The following is a 17,585-nucleotide window of genomic DNA, read 5'->3' as shown; positions in this document are numbered from 1 at the left end:
TAAAAGCAACATTGAAGTTCATTTGAAAGGGAATGTTTGGGTTGTGCATGTAACCCTGTTCCCTGAGAAGGGAACGAGACGTTGCGTAGCTTTGTCATACCATGGCAGGCCTGTGAATTGTATCTTCACTTCAGATAATAGAGGCTGATGGCGCGGTTCACAGGTGCCATATTTATATCACGCGATGCGCTTAATTGCCACGTCACCTGATCATGGCAGGCCTATAAAAAGGCATGATTTTACACAAGCTTCAGATACCAGTCACGCGCGAGAGGCGCTTCCCATAGTGTTATGCTAAACGCAATGTCTCGTTCCCTTCTCAGGGAACAGGGTTATATGTGTACAGGGTTACATTCTGTACTGATGAATGGGCAAAAATTCCTCCAAGCTGATGCGCATGACTGATCAACAGTTACTGGAAGCATTTAGTTGCAGTACTTGGGGTCACGCCAGATACTGAAAGCAAAGGTTCACATACGTTTGCTACTCACAGATATGTAATATTGGATCATTTTTCTTAAAGTGCACCTTTTTTCAAATATTACCTTTCATGTAATGTGTTATAGAGCTGTTTGTGAATGTAAAAAGTGTGCAAAGTTTCAAAAATCAAACCACACAACAAACAGAGTTATTGACTCCCAAAAGACGGGACCGATTCTGAACAGCTGAAACGAGTCATTAGTAATTCCAGACTTAGGTTTGTAACAAAATACCCAGCCGCTGGTCTTCATTGGCTGCTTGCAGAAAGCGGTAGACCGATCACAACAGACTGGGACATCTGTCCAATCAGAGCAGAGTATGCCCTCTGAAAGGGGGAGTTTAAGTACTCTTTAGGTTTATTTGGGTTCTCTTTGTCTACTTTTAGGACTTGTATGGTGTTGTAGGAGGTGTGAAAATCTAAAGAAATATAAAACAATTCTAAAGATGTTCATAAAAATTCATTTTGCCAACCGTGCCCACATAAAATTATCTAGTCTTGAACAAAATGTCTGGTGTTTAGGTTACAAAAGAGAGCGAGAACAGTGTGTGTTTGTTTCACTGTACCCCTTTATATTTTATCGCCATACTCTCCATGTCTGAGAACTTGACTAAATGACAACACACACACACACACACACACACACACACACACACACACACACACACACACACACTATTAAGTCTCTTACTCCAGTCTTTTTATAACTTCTATTTTTTCTAAGCTTTTCTCCATTTTGTCCCTCTGATTATTCTAAACTCTTTAGTCCATAAGACTTCCTTGTGTATATGCTTGTGTATTTTTCTCTTCATGATAATCCTAGTTAACTCCATGTGTACATGGAGTTGATATTCTAGAAGTGACATATAATGAAATCTAAGTTTTTTTGTTTTTCAGTTCAGTTGCTGAAAATACAATATGTATAATTCAATTGATTGCATGTTAAGCTAAATGCTAATTAAATCAATAAATAACAGTTGCTTTTAGACAGCGGAGTGGAGCAGAATGCAGTTGTATTCTTTTTCACTTTGTGGCATGACCAGACTGTCGTATGTCATATTCAGGAAGGTATGTAAATGCTCGTAAATGGTATTCGGGGAAACAAAGGGATGCTCAAATCGTGAGGGCCTTTATCTGTCTGTACCTGGTTGGGAAGAATTACAGAGGAACAAAGAGGAAAAAGTGTTAACAAGGGAAAAGAAAGGGAAGAGTGTTCACAGTAAACTTATCAATAAGAGAAAAAAGGGCCATGATTGGAAAAAAATTCTTATCTTATCACAAAGAATTTTCCCAAGTGCTATTAAATGGTCCTAGCTTACAGATTCTTCTAAAAACAGAAACAAAAAAATTCTCACAAAACTGATGAGAGGAAGGTTCCAGGGCTGTAGGACTCAAGTCCAAAACTGGTCTTGATCTCAGTTTCTGTATTGACTCGACTTATTGGTATTTGTAAAAATAAAGTTTGTGTTGTATTTTCTTCTTCACATACACAAAGTCTGACATGAAGTAACTCCTTCTTCTAGAAAGCATAGCCTGTTCATTGGTGCAATGTATTGAATGAAGCAAACTAGATGAATTAAAGCCTTGACTATTCAGACAGCAGCGTGGAGAATCAAAAAGCCCTTGGTCAGTAGAACCAGAGACATGACACCAGTACTGCAAATATTTTCATCCACCAAGTACAGTACAATGACTTGCCTGGTAAAAAAAAAAAAAAAAAAGAAAGAAAAAAGAAAGAAAAAAAAAGATGAAATTGTGAGAAAAAAAAAATCTTTAAACATGGAAATGCATTCAATCAAGCCAGTCAGTGAGTTTTCCAGTACTCAGAATGATCAGCCTATCTAGACGCCTATTTACTTTACTCTTTACTGTGTTTAAACCATGTTTTGTTGGTCTTGCCGGTGCTTTCCTGAGTCTTTTACTCTCTGCATATTGCTTTTAACATTTGCCTTTATTTTCTATAGCAAGTGTGTTGGTTCTTTTTTGTTGTTCTTGTTTTTGTGCTAAAAACAATAGTACTAAAACATTGCATTTTCTTCTTATTTAGATCATCTTACGTTTGATCATGTTGGCACTGAGATGACAACATTTGATAATGGAGAATGAGTGTGTGCAAAACATAACACTAAATTTAGCTTAAGTTAATTAAAACTGAACTTTGATGAAGGGAAAGCGCATCTGAGTATTTTGGCTGCTGTCTCATTAAAATTGCCACTATCCCATTCAATATGTTCCATATTGCAGTTCCTCAGTGAAATGTTGTTTTGCACTGTGTGGCACCCAAAACCTGACAGACAGCTCTGCGTAGGCTGGAGCCCTGCAGCAGTATTTGCGTGGTGTTTATTCCCCTTCTTAATGAGTTGAAGAGCTACATAATGACTGGCTCACTCTATTCACATTATACTAATTGACAGCAATACTGTAAGTGTTTATGCAATGATGCTGATTCTACTGAATATTGATAGATATTTTGAATTACTCATATAATGTAATGTTTAGTATTCCACTATGTAGTGTGGCTGTCCTTTGAGGTTGCCTGTTTTAAACTTTTTTTTTCCATCGGTCCTGACATTAACATATGCAGGAACATTAATCACATAGGAAGGCTAATGAATCACTCTGTCCTTTTATAAATGCATAGAATGGCACTGAATATCTTTTTTTGCTCAATATGTGCTTAGCTTTAATATCAGCAGAAATAATAGGCCTATAAATAGCAGTGAAAATTTAAGAGTCACAGTGGACACCTGTAATTGTACCCACTTACACAAGTTAGGCAATCAGAGAGAGAGAGAGAGAGAGACAGTGGATAGGTTCCTCTTTAAATATTTAAAGGCAGTTAGCATTTAGAAATTATTATTATTATTAGTAGTAGTAGTAGTAGTAGTAGTAGTAGTATTACTACTACTACTACTACTACTATTATTATTATTATTATTATTATTATTTATTATTATTATTATTATTATTATTATTATTATTATTATATATGTATTTTTGTTATAAGAACTTCTTTTTTTCTAACTCCATTTATGGCAAAATCACCCCACCTTTGATTAAATTACATAAATTTATCAGATTTAGTGGCACTTTATTTTCAAGGGTACCTACATAGTGCCTTTAGAACACATTCATAAGCATTGCATAAATATTGTATAAAACAATGTAGCATAATTTATGAAAGGCTCATGTCAAAATGCAAAAGATTATATTGAATGGTTTATGCATCTTTTTAATCCATTTTTGCAAACTTATTTTTAGTAACACCATTTAGTACCATTTATGACACTTTCATGAAAAGTTACCAGTGCTTCATAAAAGTCTTATAAATGTAAATCTGATTAACATATAGAATGTTAATTAAAATAATTAATTTGGCTTGCTTATGGGCTTCATAAAGCTTCATAAGTAGCTGTATTGGAATGGGTCCCCATAATAATTTTAGAGCCTTGGTGTGTTTTCTGTGTTCTTTGAAGAGTGTAAATTAAACATAAATGAAATGCAGAGGTTGAGAGGATAACTTGCAGATTTAAACCTGAAGTGGGAGTGGCCTAAAACACTGGAAAATACAGAAATGCAAGCACTAGGTACAGACAGGTACAGTTCTGGTCTCTGCGTGCTAATTAGCTTTGGACACCAGTGCACAATGCTTCACAATACAAATACCAAGGATTGTTTCATTACTGTCACTAGCTGTACTAAGACTGGGTGGCTGTGGCTCAGGTGGTAGAGCAGGTTGTCCATTAATAGTAGGGTTGGCAGTTCAATTCCCAGCTCACATGACTCCACATGCCAAAGTGTCCTTGGGCAAGACACTGAACTCCAAGTTGCTCCCGATGGCAAGTGAGCACCTTGCATGGCAGCTCTGCTACCATTGGGGGGGGGGGGATGTCTCCTTTCTGTGATGTTATATAGCCGATGTACATTTTAACTCATTTTAACACCATGATTAAGTCAAGTATAATGGCAATTTCTGACACATTGGGATGTTGTGGAAAACCAAAAAGTGATATTTGTTTTCAAGCAATGCCAGGTATAACTCTGGTATGTGAATTGGAATAGCCTGTGGACCCACTTAGGTGAGTAGATTGCCCAGAAGTACCCAGAGGGGCATTAAAACCAAGCCAGTTCCTGTTGGGGTTCCACAAACACTCTGGGTTGGGTTCTGGTGGCTTTAGAGGTCATAGGTTCCCATCCATTTTGATAGCTGAAGCATTGGCTGTAACCATTGGCTGTAAGCATTAGCAAAGTCTTTTATCATAAAAGTAGGGTGATTGGATCAATGACATAAAGAATGCACAAATACAATGTGGGCAAGGCATTAATTCAAAACAAGAGATCAGAACAATACAGACAATCATGTATGGCAGAGATGAAAAAAGTGTACCTCCTATTCCTAACTGTTTGATTATTAATTTAGAACACATTATCTGTACAATCCGAATAAAATGTATACTGGGATTGCATCCATTTGACAAAAACATTAATCAGATTTTGTCAATTTGTCGCTGGGTTTTCAAGTACTCAGAATGACACTGACTATCCCCATCTAGATACCTATTTAACTTATTCTTTACAGTGTTTAAACCATGTTTTGCTTTTGCTTGCTGTAGCAAGGGTGCTGTTTCTTTTTTTCTTTCTTTTTTTTACACATTCTGGTGCTAAAACAGTAGAAGTAAAACACTGCATTTTCTTCTTATTTAGATTATCCTGAGTTTGGTCATGTTGACACTGAGATGACAGCATTGGATAATGGAGAATGAATGTGTGCAGAACATGGCACTAAATTTAGCTTAAGTTAATTAACACTGAACTTTATTGAAGGGAAAGCGCATCTGTGTGTGTCAGTTGCTGTCTCATTAAAATCACAAAAATACGAATACAGTATTCAATGGATTGAACAGGAAATGTATCCTAAAAAATATGAATACATATACAGACAGCACGCATATTGATTTTTTTAAAGAAAGCTTGCCAAAAAGTTTCACAATAGGTGAAGTTTCACAAGTATACTTGTACTTTTTTTTTTTTTTTTTAGCTTTAAAGAAGAGCTTGCTGTAGCTCATGGGAAGAGTTGCCAGGTTTCATCATCATTCCCATCCTGAATACAACTCAAAAACTACACAAAAAGACATTCTAAACTATCCTAAAACTGTTCAAGTATTGGAACAGAGATTTCAGAGGAACAAGTTCATAGTGGTGTGCATTTATGATGTGCAGGATCTATCTGCAATATGCAGTACCTGGCAACCCTGCAAACCTTACTGGAACCTGGAATTTAAAAAAAAGATCAAGGGTTGCTCCAGTAGCCCAATGTAAACATTGCCTTGTTGAACTACAAAATAAATAAGAAAATTCTGTACAAATAAAAAAAAAAAATTTTTTTTTTTTTTTTTGAGTTGATGCTCCATATAGCTCACACAGAATGTGCACTATACACAGGGCAACATATCTCTGATGAATATAAATAATAACTTGATTAATTTTAAAAGATATTAACTTGTATGTTCATTGTGTGTATTTTCCAGCATTCTTAAATGATTATTCTCCATCACTGTTAAAAATAATAAAAATATTAATAATAAAACTTTCTGATTATATGGTCATGATAATGAAATGCTGTATATAGGACCCTAGTTTGATTCAGAAGCAATGTGAGTGCATTTACAGTAGATTCTAATAAGAGTGTCCAGCAAGCATTCATGATTTTTCTGGAATGTAACAAACCCAGTAAATCTGCAAAAATATTTTTAATTTGCCAATTAATGTCAACTGTAAATAACAGTTTCTTGATTTGTGAAAGACATTGTTGCTTTGAAACAATCAGCTTACTCAGTCACCTTAGATAAAAGATAGAAAGCTTGGCAGGAAGGTCCACAGGGCTGAAAAGTTATGCGCTGCAATTTTTTTTTTCACCATCACACTTCCACCACCATGCTTGACTGTAGGTGTGATGTTCTTTTTGTGGAATTCTGTGTTTGGTTTATGCCTAACGAGACCCCTGTCTTCCAAACAGTTTCATTTTTGACTGATCAATCCACAGAACATTCTCCCAAAATGTTTGAGAATAATCAAGGTGTGTTTTGCCAAAATTCAGACAAGCCTTAATGTTCTTATGGGTTAGCAGTGGTTTTCACTTCGCCACTATTCCATGGATGCCATTTTTGCCCAGTGTCTTTATGATAGTGGAGTCATGAAGAGTGACCTTTTTTGATGCAAGAGAGGCCTGTAGTTCCTTTGATGTTGTCCTTGGCTCTTTTGTGACTTGCTGGATGAGTAGTTGCTGTGCTCTTAGAGGATTTTGGAAGGTCGGCCACTTCTGGGAAGGTTCACTACTGTGCCGAGTTTTTCTATTTGGAGATGATGGCTCTCAGTGTGATCCTTTGGAGTCCCACAGCCTTTGTACAATACCCGCCTTATACCCCAAGTCCCTGGGGATAGGCTCCTGGCTCCCTATGACCCTGTGTAGGATAAGTGGTACAGAAAATGGATGGATGAATAAATAAATAATTTCTGTTATAGACAGTGTTGGGTAAGTTTCTCAAAAAAGTAATCCACTACAGATTACTAATTACTACTTTAAAATTGTAATCTGATTATATTACTGATTACTGCATGTAAAAAATAATCAGATTAGCAGTGACTTGCTTTCACGTTACTTTCAAAACCTATAAAACCTACAAAAATACACTACAAAATGTAACTAAGTACTTTTAGCGTCAATGTCATGTCAATGTATGACATGATCAGAAAAAAAGTTGGATTTATCATAAAGCATGCCTTGGGTGTTGTCATTGTTTGTAGAATGTTTGTAGGACTACCAGACTGATAAAATATAAAAGTTTTCTAACTAGGTATATTATCTTTCCTTATGCTCTGCTCATATCATGTTCACAAACTGGAACTCAGACATTTACACACCTTGATTTCCTGCGCAGCATCAGAGGATGTTAGTGCTTCAGTTTCCCCTTTAGTGTATAAAAAATAAATAAATAAATAAATAAATAAATAAAATTTAAAAAAAAAGAGGCATATATACATTTTTCCCTCACACTGACTGTGAGCGATCTAAAATTTGTTTAAATCTTTAAATCTGAAAATGAACAGATATGAATAATTTGAGCATTAAACAGATACTGATACAGATTGCACTGCACCCCCTGTATATACAGAGTGTCACGTTTCGTGACGCAACGGAGATAAGGTAGGAAGCAAGCACGGGTTGAACAACAGTTTTATTTAAAGAGAGACAGGCAGACAAATCCAAAACGTGATCCAAAAACGTAATCCAGTAACATGCAAGGTTCAGGCGATCAGCAAACAGGCATAAACGAGGCAAGGCAGGAATCAACGTCGTGGTCTCGGGATACAGGGTCGATATACCAAACATGAAACAAACAGCAGCGAGGGACTGGTAGCGGAGAAACCAGCGTGAACTTAACAAACGAAACTAAACATGACATGAACTAAGACTAAGACTAAGACTAAGACTATGAACCGAAACATGAAACTATGGACTGTGACTGTCGTTATCTATCGTAAGGTCTCTAAACTAATCTACTATCTGACTCATTCAACATCCCGCGTTGTGTGCTGGGAGGCGCGCCGTATATATATGCGGAGATAATCAGCGTTGTGATGACTGACGGCTGAGGGCAATTCAGACACACGTGAGACTACAACCAATGACAGAACGGGGAGGAGACATGACCGAAACATAAACAAATGCACGTGTCGAAATGTCACGATTGTCCACAAGGGAAAAGCAGGTGCTCGCGCACCTGCTCATGCACGCGCGCTCACATGCTCCACAGCGCGCTGCTTAAAGGGGAACTCGTGACACAGAGTAGTTGATATATTATTGTTAAGGAACAAAACATCACAGGACATGCTTTAATAGGAAATTAATCAATCAAACTCAAATGATTTTTTGTTCATTTTGATGCCATCGTTATTATGATTATTTTCCTAGAACACCATGTTCTGTGTTTTATTCCCTTTATACCATAGCAGTTTGGAACTGATTACATTTTTATTTTTAAATAATTATGCATTGTACTTTTATTTGTCTATAGTTACAGTATGTTTAATGCTGTAGAACAGCCACAAAAACAAGTTAGTTTCATCTATTACTTACTTTATAACATCTATAAACAGTCCTTTCCTCACCGGCCTTTCTCTCTCAAGAAGATTTTTTTAAATCAGCTTGTCCTGTTACGGAAACATTGCAAATTCCTCTTTCCTGAATTTACCTTATTGGAAAACTTAAATGAACTTCTTTACCTTTGACTGTTACAAAGTGCTGACACTGGAGAGTCATTGGCATTTTGCCTGGGTGTCTGGCCATGGTCCTCATACATCGTAGTCATGTCTCCATATGTGATGAGATTCGCCTGATAAGAGTGGCATCACAGTGACTACTTCACAGTGCTGCTCTATACATGCTGTAATAGAACACTTCATGAGAAGTCCTGATTTTAACAATTTACTTAAAGCATTTCATGCAGTCATGTAATTATTGTTAATGAGATGAGTTAATGAGAATGCACTGGTGTGGAAACTGAAGGTGCAGACAGCCATAAAATATGCTGATAATGGTTAAGAAGTAAATTCTAGTAATTGCTGGAGAACTATACATTCTTGTATAAGTATTGGTCATTGAAGGTTTTTAATTATTACTTTTTATTTGTATTTAGAATAGTAGTGATGGCCGTCCTACTCACTGGCAAGAGACATTATAGTCAGGCACTGTTCAGGCTGCAGAAGCACTGTGATTCAACACCCCATGTTTCAGCACCCCTGGACCACACTGTATATATACTCACACAAAATCGGGTGCAAAAAAAATCTAGTGAGCAGCAGTTCTGCAGGTGGAAATACCTTCTTGATGAGAGAGGTCAGTGGAGAATGGCCAGACAAGCTGACAGGAATGCTATGGTAACTCAAATAAGTCTTTTCAACTGTGTTGAGCAGTAAAGCATAGGGTTTATTCACCTTGAGGCAGATAGGCTTCAAACGTAGAAGACCACATTGGGTTTCGCTCCTTTGATCCAAGAACAGCAATCTGAGACTACAGTGGGCACAAGTTAACTTAAACTGGACAGTTAAAGAAGGGGGAAAAAACATTGCGTGGTCTTTTTCCAGTCTTAAGCTGCCCACATTTGGTGTGTCCACTGTGGCAAAGAGGCTTTGTCAGTTTGCATATAATAAAATAAGCAAATATAAAAGGAATCTGAAAGGGGTAAGAGAGCCAAGGTCATGTTATCTGTGAAATCTTTGTCTCTTGATGAAAAAAAAAATGCAGGGAAAAAGAAATGCTTTCAAGCAGCAAATCACTGTTTTTGTCACACACACACACACACACACACACACACACACACACACACACACACACACACACACACATGCATGCATGCATACACACACACACACACAGGGTGAACTGTGACAGACTTCTTAATGAATAAGAGATTATCATTGACAGGCATACAGTATGTATTTTTTCATGTGTGTTTGGGTTCGGGTGATTGTCAAACTGCATGAGGGTAAATAAACAACATATGGTAGAATGGCAGAGCATAAGTTTCAAGATTAACATTGGCCTGTAATGATTTCCACAGAGATGGGGCGCTTGAGCCAAATGTCAATCATCCTCCCCTTTTGCCAAATTAACTGGGAACAAAGAGATGGGCCTGGCATGATCCTGTTTCCTCTCAACCATTTTCAAATGATTATAAATAAAAAGGTTAGGACAGAAAATATGTGTGAAAGAAAAAATGGAGAGAAAGTTGTAATGCCATGTATAATAAGGGTCAGTAACTGGCAGACTGCGGCCCAGGTGTGTATCAAGCAAACTATTTTGGTGCACTGAACAGAACAATTAAAATATACTATAGCAGAGCTGATTAAATATATGGAATTCACTGTACGAAATTCAACTGATGTATCATCTATTCAGAGTCCATGCTACTAGTTAAAATTGTTGATGTGGTCACACGTGCCTCAACATTAAAGCACTCTCTCCATTGTTGGAAAGTTTGAACCCCTACAATGCCACAGCTGTCTGTGGCTAGGAGCCAAGGGAGTAAAAAATTGTCTAAGCTCTCTGGGTGAGAGGGATGTTACACCCTCTCTCCCCTATCAATCACAGCGACACTTAGACAATTGTGGTCATTTGTGAGCTCATGTATGCAGAAAAAGGCAGATCGCACTTTCCTGTGAGTGTTTTATGCTGTGTTGAGATGCACTTTAAGCAGCATTTTGAAAAGGTGCAGTTTGCTGACTTCACGTGTCTAAGAGGAAGGACATGTTAGCCTTCACCTTCTCTGGTTGATAGTTATGTGATAGAGGAGAGCTGACTGGTTGGTAGAAAATGGTACATAGCCAAATTAACATAAAGCACTGTGCAAATCAAAACATAAACACTATAAATTGTCATATTTATTGCCATAAACTAATAATTAATGTTTAAGCATTAAAAGGTAACTGTTGTTGCCATTCAGTCATGTTAGTAGGTACTGTATACATGCTCTACTAGGCTCAAGAAACGTTTGTAAGCTAAAAACGAAAATATTGTGATTGGATATTTGGATTATTTCTATTATTAAAACGGATAACCAAACTAACAAACAAATAAATAAATACACTACTTTATTATATATTGATTTATTGAGCCTGCATGACAGATGAACTACTCTATTTTAATTAAGAAGTCAAATGTTTATTGTCATTCTGCAATAATCATGTGTTAAATAAGACAATCTGCTTAGTTTAGTGTCAAGGAGCATGTGGTGCTGATTTCATGTCTACTAGAAATAAAATGAGAGGACAATAAGTGTAGTTACCCACTTCTGCAACCAGACAGAGACATTTAAAACACAAAGCTTTTAAAACACATAGCATAGATGAAGAGAATAAGGTACTCCAAAATTACTCCAAAAAAGGGACATGCTACCATTTGACTAGTTTCTAAATTAGATGTGTCTGCTTTTGAAAGAAGGCAATTCAATGAAAAGTGAATTTTTTGTTGGTTCACACTGAGCAAGATGAGAAGAGATTTGTGATCTTTTTACCCGGTGTTTTTTTTTTTTTTTTTTTTTTTTAGGAAAAAAAACAGAGACAAAAACTGCACTTTCTAAAAGGCTGCACTAACATAAAAAAATAAGTACTTTAAAAATGGTCTATTTAAAGTACAACTTGCTGTGTTACTATGAAAGCACTCAGCTTAGAGTGCATAATTCCTGCCTCCTCTCTACTTATACACTAATTAGTGTCATTCTCTATCAGGAGTGAACCCGCATGTGATAATTGGAAACATAATCAGAAACATAGGAACATTATGTGCAGGTTGGACCATAATTCAGCTCTTTTCTGAGGTATTCACTTCATTATGGAGGGCAAAATGCCACATACTGCCAGACAAAGGCTGACAAAAACCTTTTTTTTGTAATGTTATTGCTTTTTAATGTCATATTTGAAGACATGAATGATGTAGGCTTGTACAGTATTACTTTGAATTATTCAGTATTATAGGTGATTATATGTGCTTTATAAGTGCCGAATGTGAAAATTGATTAGTTTACAGCATAGCTGCTTGAATGGCTATAAGGTATATACAGTGTCCTCCGTAACAATTGGAATGACAAGGCCAGTTCATATGAATGTGCTGTACACCAAAGACATTCCAGTTTGAAATCAAAAGATGGATATGAGACAAGTTAGGATTTCATTTTTTATTTTCTGGTATTTACGTCTAGACATGTTAAACAACAATAAACATAGAACCTTTTGTATCAGACCACCCAATTTGTAGGCAAGATCAGTCTTGAAGTAAAATAAAGAAAATAACACTTAATATTTGGTTGCACATCCCTTGCTTGTAATAACTGCATCAAGCCTGTGACTCATTGACATCACCAAATTATTGGCTTCTTTTTCTGTGATGCTTTTCCAGGATTTTACCACAGCATTTTCAGCTGTTGTATGTTTTGGGGAATTTCTCCCATCAGTCTCCTCTTCGGGAGGCGAAATTCATGATAAATTGGGTTGAGGTCTGGTGATTGACTTGGCCAGTCTAAAACTTTCCACTTTTTCCCCTGATAAAGTCCTTTGTTGAGTTGCCAATGTGTTTTTGAATCATTGTCTTGCTGCATGATAAAGTTCCTGCTGATTAATTTGGATGCATTTCTCTGTAAATTGTGATTTGAACACAAACACATACGTGTCTATAATTTTAATAGAAATGTTTGCTATGAGTGCAAAATTCAGGAATTATAAGCTTTATATGGGACATATAAAAGGTTTATATAAAGGTTTATATGGCCTTTATTTCTTTCTTCACATATTCCAGCTTGCTAGGAAGCTGGGGTCAGAGTGCAGGGTCAGCCAAAATATGGCCCAGACTAACAAGCCTTGTCTAGGCTGACAAGGCCAGTCTAAAACCTTCCTCTTGTCCCCCCCCTGATTAAGTCCCAATTAGAATGGATGCATTTCTCTGTAAATTGGAAGACAGATTGTTTCCGTAAACTTCTGAATTCATTCTGCTGCTACCATCATGAGCTACATCAATAAAGACTGGTGTTCCAGAAGCAACCATACATGCAAATGGCATGAGACCACCTCCACCACCTGTATCACAGATGAGCTTTCTTTCTCCACATTTTGGCCTTTACATCACTTTGGTAGAGGTTAATTTTGGTTCCAGAACTTTTATGGCTTATCTCTGTATTTATTTATTCCCACTCTTACTGCCGATGAGTGGTTTGTATATTGTGGTATGGCCTCTATATTTCTGTTCTTGAAGTTGTTTTCAAATGGCGATGTAATAACTTCACCCCTGTCCTTTGGAGGTTGTTGGTCATGTGTGTATGTATTGCAGCACTATTTGTATTGTTCTTAGCACTTGTACTGTGGTTAGTATTCTAGTGGTTTCTTTCAGTTTTCTAATTAACCAATCCTGTGGCAACAGTGCAGACCAAAAAAAATTCATGCAGATACAGGTCAAGTGTTTCAGTTAATGGTCACATCAAACATCAGAATGAAGAAAAAGAGGGATCACCATGGCAGGGATGTCGGTATACCAGAAGCCTCACCAAACAGTTGACAATTAGAAATAAAAATCACCTTGTCTTTTTCCAGTCTTCAACTGTCAGTTTGGTTGAGTCTGTGCTCACAATAGCCTCAGATTCTTGTTCCTGGTTGACCTGATGTTGTCGTCTGCTGGTGTAGCCCATTCACCTCAGTGCTTGATGGATTGTACATTCTGAGATGCTTTTCTGTTCAGAATGATTAAAAAGAGTGCTTATTTGAATTATAATAGACTTCCTGTCAGCTCAGACCAGTCTGGTCATTCTACTCTGATCTCTCTCATCAACAAATGCTCACAGGATCTTTTGTTTTTTGTTTTTCACACCATTCTGTGTAAACTTTAGAGACTTGTTGTGTGTGAAATTCCCAAGAGATCATCACTTTATGAAATCCGCAAACCAGCCCATCTGACATCAACATTCATGCCATGGTTAAAGTTAATGAGATCACATTTTCCCACATTCTGATATTTGATGTGAACATTGACTTAATCTGTAAGTCATCTGAATCTGCATGGTTTTTGGACCATGCTGTTGCCACATGATTGACTGATAACTGCATGAATGTGCAGGTGTACAGGTGTTCCTAATAAAGTAGATGGTGAGTGTGTGTATATACACCGATCAACCATAACATTAAAACCACTGACAGGTGAAGTGAATAACGTTGATTATCTCATTATAATGGTATCTGTCAAGGGGTGGACTATATTAGGCAGCAAGTGAACAATCAGTTTTTGACGTTGATGTGTTGGAAGCAGGAAAAATGGGCAAGCATAAGGATCAGAGCGACTTTGACACGGGCCAAATTGTAGCTAGACAACTGGGTCAGAGCATCCCCAAAAGAGCAGGTCTTGCAGTGTGTTCCCAGTATGCAGTGGTCAGTACCTACCAAAAGTGGTCCAAGGAAGGGCAACCGGTAAACCGGCAACAGGGTCATGGATGCCCAAGGCTCATTGATTCCCATGGGGAGCAAAGGCTAGCCCATCTGTTCTGATCTCACAGAAGATCTACTGTAACACAAATTACTGAAAAAGTTCATGCAGGCTATGGTAGAAAGTTGTCAGAACACACAGTACATCACAGCTTGCTACGTCTGGGGCTGCGTAGCCACAGACTGGTCAGACTGTCCATGCTGACCCCTGTCCACCACTGAAAGTGCCTACAATGGGCAATGGCCACTGGAATATGGAGTAATGAAAGAAGGAGGCATGGTATGATGAATAAAATTTTCGTTTACATTACATGGAACCACTGTGGCCATTGTCATCTGACCACTTTCACCACAAGGCATTTCTACCCACAGACCTGCCAGTCACTGGATGTTTTTTTGTTTTTTTGCACCATTCTGGTATGACAGCAATGTGGCAGCAGAGTCGCAGCAGAGACATGGTCAGTTCATATGCTTGTGTGCTTGCTTGTGTTTAGCACATACATAACACATATCTGAATATGAGTAACTTTCCCTGTGTAAATATTACATAACTTTTAGATTAGGTAAGACCCTAGCTTACTCCTAATATACACTCGCTGATTACTTTATTAGGAACACCTGTACACCTGCTTGTTCATGCAATTATTGAATAAGCCAATTGTGTGGCAACAGTGCAATGCATAAAATCAACAAATGGGGCAAGCAGCTTCGGGTAATGTTCACATCAACCATCAGAATGGGGAATAAATGGGATCTCAGTGATTTTGACCATGGCATGGCTGTTGGTGCTAGATGGGCTGATTTGAGTATTTCTATAACTGCTGATCTCCTGGGATTGTCTCTAGAGTTTACTCAGAATGGTGCAAAAAAAAAAACATCCATTGAGCATCAATTCTGTGGATTGAAATGCCTTGTTGATGAGAGAGGCCAGTCTGGACGGAGAATGACCAGACTGGTTCAAGCTATCAGAGAGGCTACAATAACTCAGATGATAACTCTGTACAATTGGGGTCAGCATCTCAGAACACACAACACGTTGAACTTTGAGGTGGATGGGATACAGCAGCAGAAGACCACATCGGGTTCCACTTTTGTCATTGAAGAACAGAAAGCTGAGGCTGCAGGTTCAGCAAAACTGGACAGTTGAAGACTAGAAAAACATAGCCTGGTCTGATGAATCTCAAATTTTGCTGAGGCATACAAATGGTAGGGTCAAACCTTGGCACCAACAGCAGTCAACAGTGCAGGCTGGTGGAGGTGGTTTAATGGTGTAGGGAATGTTTGCATGGCACACTTTATGCCTGTCAATACCAATGAATCATTGCTTGAATGCCACAGCCTATTTGAGCAATGTTGCTGACCATGTACATCCCTTCATGGCCACAATTTACCCATCTTCTAATGCCTACTTCTAGCATGATAATGCACCATATCACAAAGCAAAATTAATCTCAAACTGGTTTCATGATCATGACAATGAGTTCAATGTTCTTTAGTGGCCTTTCCAGGCACTGGATGTGAATCCAGTAGAACACCTCTGGGATGCAGTAGAACGGGAGACTCACAGCATGAAAGTGTACCTGAAAAATCTGCAAGAAATGCATGAAGAATTACAAAGTAAATATACATTCAAAGTATTACATTCAAAAGGAATGCTTCCAACATCTTGTGGAACCATGCCATGAATAATTGAGGCTGTTTTGAGAGGAAAGGGAGGCCCCACCCAGTATTAGTATAGTGTTGCTAAAAAAAGTGCTCAGTGAGTGTATATATTTATAACTAAACTACTGTAATTTTCGGACTATTGAGCGCACCGGAATATAAGCCGCACCCACTAACTTTAAAAAGAAAAAAAAATTTGTACATATATAGGCCTCTATAAGCCGCAGGTGTCCACGTTGTAACATGAGATATTTACACAGAAAGATGTTACACAGAAAGATTTTTTTTTAAACTTTTAATTAAATATGTACCGTAAATGCTTTTTTTCCGAACAGTGCCTGTAACACGGCTGGTTAAAAAAATTAAAAATACAGTTGCCCACCAGGAAAAGTCATTGATCGCTATATTCATCTTCCTCCTGTGCACTAAAACCACTAAAGTCGTCTTCTTCAGTGTCGGAAATGAGCAGCCTCAGAATTACGATACTTCGTCACACACTTCCTCAGTCTCTCTTTCATTGTCGCTCTCAATGTCACTTACGTCTCGAGGCAAGTGCACCCTTGAGCTTGTGCTGTCCTCTTCATCACGCAGCAGTCCAGCCTTTCGAAACCCGTTGGTGATAGTAGATTTTTTGACACTGCTCCACGCGTTAGGATCCACTGGCAGACTTGAGCAAAAGTTGCTCTTCGCATGCTATTTCCTTCTTCGACAGCCAGATCGGTCGCCTTTAACTTGAAAGCTGCATCATATGCATTTCTTCGTGTGTTTTCCATGATGAGGGTGTGTGCATGAAGTGAAAAATGACTGATCTGAAGAATTTAGTGTGAGTGCGTTTAATTTAATTCGAACGGTTTCATTGGTTCACTGTGACTTGTTCGGTAATTTCATTGGTCCGATGTGAAGAGGCTAAATGTTTTGGCGGCATGAAGCTCGTTAGCCCCTAAAAATCCATAAATTATCCGCATCATTGTTTAAGCCGCAGTGTTCAAAGCGTGTGAAAAAAGTAGCGGCTTATAGTCTGGAAATTACGGTAACTAGACCACACCAAACTCCCCTTACTAGCATACCACAGTGGCAAAGCAAACATGAAGGTTATATTTTTCAGTTTTATATTTTACACCAAACTCCTGTTCTCTGGTGGTCTAGCGACTAAGGATCCCTTGCTCTCACAGTTGTGGCCAGTGTTCAATTCCCATGCAGGGAACCCCAGCCACAGAGAGTTGCACTCAGTGCAACACCATACATGCATCACTGGATAAAACGGAAGGGTTGTGTCAGGAAGGGCTTCCGGCATAAAAACTGTGTCACATCAAATATGTGGACCAATGATCCACTGTGGCGACCCCTAATGGGAGCAGCCAAAAGAACAACGACAACAAAACCACCATGCTCCTACCACAATTTAATGAGTTCATCCTCCATTGAG

Source organism: Ictalurus punctatus, chromosome 23 (assembly GCF_001660625.3).
Source record: "Ictalurus punctatus breed USDA103 chromosome 23, Coco_2.0, whole genome shotgun sequence".
Lineage (NCBI taxonomy): Eukaryota > Metazoa > Chordata > Actinopteri > Siluriformes > Ictaluridae > Ictalurus > Ictalurus punctatus.
This window is presented reverse-complemented; position numbering follows the sequence as displayed.